The sequence below is a fragment of the Cyprinus carpio genome, chromosome B1 (genome assembly GCF_018340385.1).
Source record: "Cyprinus carpio isolate SPL01 chromosome B1, ASM1834038v1, whole genome shotgun sequence".
NCBI lineage: Eukaryota > Metazoa > Chordata > Actinopteri > Cypriniformes > Cyprinidae > Cyprinus > Cyprinus carpio.
In genome coordinates, this window is record NC_056597.1 from 40,131,879 (window position 1) to 40,138,023 (window position 6,145).

At 38.5% G+C, this 6,145-nt stretch overlaps 1 pseudogene; it reads right to left on the reverse strand.

The window, feature by feature from the left end:
- Window positions 1–237: 237 nt before the first annotated feature.
- On the reverse strand, window positions 238–1,937 carry LOC122135822 (annotated as a pseudogene).
- Between the last annotated feature and the right edge of the window lie 4,208 nt (window positions 1,938–6,145).

Sequence of the window (6,145 nt, forward strand, 5' to 3'; positions counted from 1 at the left end):
TTCACAATGAGGATGCCCAGTGATTTTTTTTACATAGAAGAACCGTGATAGCAACAGTACAGTGATGTATCACGGGGGGGGGATGGTAATATCATTGTACTGTGTATGTATACAGTAGTACTGAACCATATGCATGTACGTATTTACATGTACTCCTTTCGTTACTTCAGAGAATACTAACATGGTACAGACGTTCATGGCATTTGGACATGTTTTTGTTAGTGTTGTTTCATGTTGTCACTGTATGTCGGAGTGGCTTTTAAAAAGCATCAAATACAGAGAGCTGACCATTTGTAGCCTCCTCAGGGCAGCGACTCCTTTAAGTCTGATTTGCTTCATGCACAGGAGAGTTCCCAACAGTTTTCGGGGAACTTCACAGTGAAAAGCAGGTAGATACATGGATTGGCAACACTGTTAAAGGCTCGCCAGCAACATGAGGATGGTTGAAGGTTGCAGCTGAAATATATATATAATATGAAAAAAAACACTGGTTAGATAGAAGACATTACATTTTGATCACATTCTTAAAAAATAAATATCCCGAAACATTTCATAGTTGATTGAGCATAGCTCTCTAGGTACACATGTAGGGAGAGTGTGGAGTGCTGGAACAAAAACTTTGAACATCCTTCCAGTTAGCTTAACCAATTAAGAAATGAGTTACAGAGGTGACATCATATATAAATGTGTGTGTGGTGTAATACTTAACTAAGAGTCTGTATTAAGCATTGTACTAATATGGTGTAATGTCCATTCACATTTGGTTCCAATTTGTATATTTTAATTAATTAATTGTTTGCATTTTTTTACCAGTTTTTTAACAAAAAACTCCAAGGTCACACCCCCATTCCCTGATTTTAAAATGCATGTAGCTCTATAAAATCTTCAAATAATAATAATAAACACAATATCTGCACACATTATTCAGGATTCAGTTAATGTGTGTCACCTTGTATCAGCTCGATTATATTTGCAAAGGCATATCTTCAACAGCACATCTTTTTACCTTAGCATTAAGATGCAACATGCAATTTATTACACTTAAAATGTTTGTTAGAAGACTTTCTCTTACTCTCGGTCGGTGCGATCCGCGTCCCACACAGACCACAGCTGAACGGTGAAGAACGGAGCCCAGCACAACGGTGTAAGCGAGCACGATCACCCACCGTCATCTTCACGGTCTTAATTCGAGACTTGGACACCGACGCCACGTTGCTGGTCCTGGAGGAAAGAGGGTGCGGGTGTCCTTCAGCACGACCCTGCTGCTGCTGCTGGGTCTTCAGGTACAGGTTGGAATCTGGAGCGCGCGGCAGATGCGCACCTGGCACACCGTCACGGTTACGATGGGGCACCAGAAATATCATCAGGGTCGTCCACGTCACGTACGCTTTAGGTCCCCACGGCTAGAATTATGAACTTGTGCCCAGCAGTCGTAGACAACCCGGGGGCGATCTGAACCTAGAGAAAATAAACAGCTGCGGGACGCTGAAGACGAACGACGCGAGCCACGCGACGCACACTGGCAGGTTCCAGCGCGCGGCGTCGCCTCTGGAAAGTCACCATTGGGTTACAGATCGCCTGATAACGGTCAACAGTCATCACAACTATCATGTAAGGGAGGGAACATGCCGACAATCTGCAGATACTTGACCAGGAGACGAACATACCGAGGTCAGGACCGATGTGAACGGTTCGGTTTATTTGTTCCCAGCATCAGCTGTGACACACCTGGGGAAAAAGGCGACCACCAGGTCCGCCAAGCAGAGATGGCCTCACAAACACGCGCATCCTGGACATCTGCCTGTTCTTCTTCCACAAAACCAGAAGCAGACCAAAGTTCAGAGATGATAGCGCAAAAGAAAGATGACGCTCAGCAAGCGCGATTCTCGATTTGAGCTAAATGCTCGTCCCCGGGTTTCATCTCCGGTTGCTTCCATCTCCAAAGCTGCGTCGCTCAAGTTTCAATGTAAGACAGGCATTTTTTTCTGCTTCATTCATTTCTCGAAAGTTTTAAACTAGTTCAGGTTTAGTATGTGCACAGTTTTAACTGACCCAGTGCGCACGAGACTGTCAGTAGTCACGCGTCTGCGCATCTTTAGCGTGTGAGAGTGCGCGGAGACTACAGGTTTTATATGTTGCTCTGATGCATAGGGAGGTTTCTTTCATTCACAAATGGGCCTACTCATGAACACCATTGGCATTCAGAATTCCACATGCTCCAAAAGATGGTATTATAATGTTTTATACATTATATGTTTTATATTAAGGACATTCACCTTTGGCAAATTTTCTTTAATAAACAGTTACTCTGGACCTTCGATAGAAATGTATTTTATAATATAGCCAACATGGGGGATATCTCCATTTAATTACTTATTGTGGCTTAACCAATCAGATGCACGCACCAATGATGATTTGGGAGTCATATTAAAGGAATAGTTCACCAAAAATGAAAATGTATTTATAATGTTACTCAACTTTCAGGCCATCCAAGACTTTTTATATATTATTTGGGAGAGGTCAACCACAAAGGTTCTATATCAAATCAACAACATTGAACCAAACTTTAATTCTATATTACACAGAAAAAAATTAAAATGGGGTTTTTTTTTAAAATAATTTGTTTCGTTGCAAAAAAGAAATCATTCATAAACGTTTGAAAATGGACCAAAATAAAGGTGAGTAAATCATGACAAAATTTTTCTTGTTTGGGTGCACTATCCTTTAAAATTTGACAGCTTATACATCTTAATACTCTTAAAAAGCGGTGTGACGTATAAAACCAATAGTATGCAAAAATGATGACACACCTTACCCCTATATAATGATGAAACATTTATCATTTAAGTAATTCACAAAACATAAAAAAAAGTCCTTATGTAATCTATGAAAATCCATGGACTTTAAACACGACAGCATGACACTATACGATATGAGGTGGGTTACTTTATTTAAGTAAAACCCTGCAAGTTGGGTTGCCATAACCTTCTAAAAAACTAGAGCTGTTGACAAAAGCAACATAATTTTCCTCAGAAGAAAAACAGGGGCTTACAGCTTCATCTCTCTGCAAGAGAGCTTAAATACTCCCTTTCACTATAAATCATTACACCACTCTTCTGAAAAGGCAAAATCCCCACTCGAATAAGCAAAAAAAAAAAAAAAAAAAAAAAAAACAAAAGGAACTTTGCAATCATTTCGTCATTCCAATGTCGATGCCTCTTTGGTTCAAATCAATTATATTAATGAATGGAATATGAACTATTATGTCAACACCGTATCTTATTAAAAACAATGATCGGGAATTCATGAAAGTAATAAAGGAAAACTTTTTAGAGGCTGTTTATGATGCCCATGGTTCAACGGCAGGGTAAATACTCCATGTTTACATGTTAACTATGTTAAGCATTCTATATATGAAAATGTGCACTTTGATGCTCCAAGACATTTTCTGCACCCTGAAAACCATCTAAATAAACCACAGGCAATACAAACTCCCAGAACAGCCAACCACAGATATATCTAAAACCTTTGGTTGGCACTGTATCTGCAAATGCATAATGGACCAAATGATTTATACCACTGCCCTGAGGTTCCTTTCTCACGACTACCCCACTGACACTATGGAGGTGCAACCTTCTGTACCAGACTCCTCAATCACATTATTGTACATACAGGCAGAGACATAAGCACTTTTGACAACTAGTTATGTTTCTTATCTGGCATCCAGGATGTGCTGAGGGTGGCCCAGGAGTGTTCCTCTTTGTCTCATCTGATTAGTGGCTCTTCTTTCCACATGTCCCTTAGCTCCTTAAAGGATGGTGCCGATCTCTTTACCTGAGGTAAAATCCCCAGTTTGCCGTAGGTCATGGCCACTCCTGGGAAGCGGTGTGTGGACCACCTGCTCAGTTCACTAAGAGCTTCTTTTCTCCCTTTCTTCATCAGCTCCAGGACTTTACTCTGAATTCCGGCTCTCTAGACTTCATGAAAAAAAAAAAAAAATTCCTTTAAATATTATATTTTCAGCGTTGTTACTGTTAATTAAACTATTCAAATGTTTCTTCTCTCATAATCTGAAACAAAAAATAAAAATAAAAAATATAAATATATTAGAAAATATATTATTACTATATAGAGAAAATTTGATATAAATGTTGCATTTGCAGCTAACTAAAAACAAAAGTGCTAAAAATGTAGTTTAATTACTAAATTTTAAATAACAATATTTGAACAAAATGTAATGCCAAAATAAATAAAAAGACTAAAAAGATAAAAAAAAACTTAACAGGAAATACAAAAATAGAAGCTAATTCAAAATATTAATAAATAGTACATAAATAAAACTAAATAACACCGGAATGACCGTTTGAATGATTATGGGGATAAAGTGGGTGTAGCTTCCTGATGTTTGTTTGACAAATGCATTTTTTTGTGGGTGTGTTGTTCAAATTTTTATATAGAAATTCAATCAGTTTAAACTAAAATGTATTTTTACTGAGTTAAGTTTTAAATACAACTGATGTAATGACATTTTTAACTATATTAAGGCAGAAGGAAATGCACGTATACATCAATGATGAAATCTGTGTATGGTTTTCATGCTGTCATGTTCGATCCTTTCCCTGCTTGAGATCTCTTCTGTATTGGACCAGGAAGAGGGCGCCCAGTTTTTCTCCAATCTCTATGGATAAGTTTGCAGATTGCGCCGATCCAGTTTCTGCTTTCTACGCACATCATCCAGTCTTCGGAACATAAGCAGCCAGCGGAGAGTCATGGGTTTAGGAGGCTAAGTCATTGAGAACTTCTCTGTCATGATCTTCTTCATTCCGCATCCAACACTGCGCTATTGCTGCTGGAAGATCGCTGTATGCAAAATACACCTGGCATAGTCTGAACATTTATAATATAAAAAAATATTCTTATGAATAATAAACGTACTCCATTCATAGAAAAGATAAATTGTGCAAAAAAAACTGTGCTTTTTGCTTTTTTTACTATCTCCAAGAAATGTTACATTAATTAACCATTTTTCATTGCCATCGCCACAAAATATCAAAGTTAACTTTGATTCAGAATATTTAAAGCATGTTCTATCATAGAAAACTTTGATTTTGAATAATACAGTCAGGATGGGAAAAAATTAGTGAACAGGTAATTGTCGCATTGTATGTTTAGATTTTGCAGTCGGCACGAGTTCATTATAAATATTTGTATCCCCTATGTTTGTTTCTCACTCGGTAACTGGGCAATAAGGCCCAACTCATAGCTCAAGCTCCAGGGAAAAACAGGTGACTTTCAGCATGTCTCCAACCAGGGGCGATCTTCTTCAAGCTCCAGCGCCAGATCCTCATCACCTGAGAGTTCCCTGCAGTCCTCTGGCATTCTCTCTTATTGCCTCGGCAGAGTCTCGTGTTGGCATTGTTGCCCAGGCTCAGTTGCCACCACGCACGTCATAAAATCTAGGCACAACAATCAGAACATGACAAAAAAAATTAAGGTAAACTCACCCAAGGCCATTTATCAAGCTATATCATCATAATTTTCTTAAAAAAAAAAAAAAAAAAGGTTATTGTAAAAAAAAATATGATATATATTGTGACCACTTAAAAGAGATAACCCATTCACTCCTTATTTAATTTCTAAGGCATATATCCAGTATGAAAGCAATAGCAATTACCTGAAATATCTTAAGAATTCGAAGGTAGTTCCTCTTTGAATCCGTAGTGAGGGCGGCTGCTGCCCGACAAACCTTACTTTCCTGTTCTTGAGGTCTCCTCATATCTCTCGGAAATAATCATAGTGAGAGTTCCATCTAGCCCTGTGAAAACATAATATAGACAAAATCAAACATACAAAAATAAAAGCACGATTCAAAAATTCCAAGTCAAGGGAGAAATGCAAACGCAATGCGCCAGTGCATTTTACCAAGAAACGCGGAGCGATGGTGAGATCTCTCTGGCGCTTCTGCATCCCGCCAGCTTCAGTGGTGAACTTCCACTTCGCGCGTACGCTTCCATCGCCTGTACATCCACTCGCAAAGTGTTTGTTTGTGGTGAGTGTTTTTTTTATTTAAATGTGTTGGGATGTAAGTTTGTTGTTCGTGTTGTACTGGGCTGAAAATACACATGAAGCACATTTCTCTTTGACA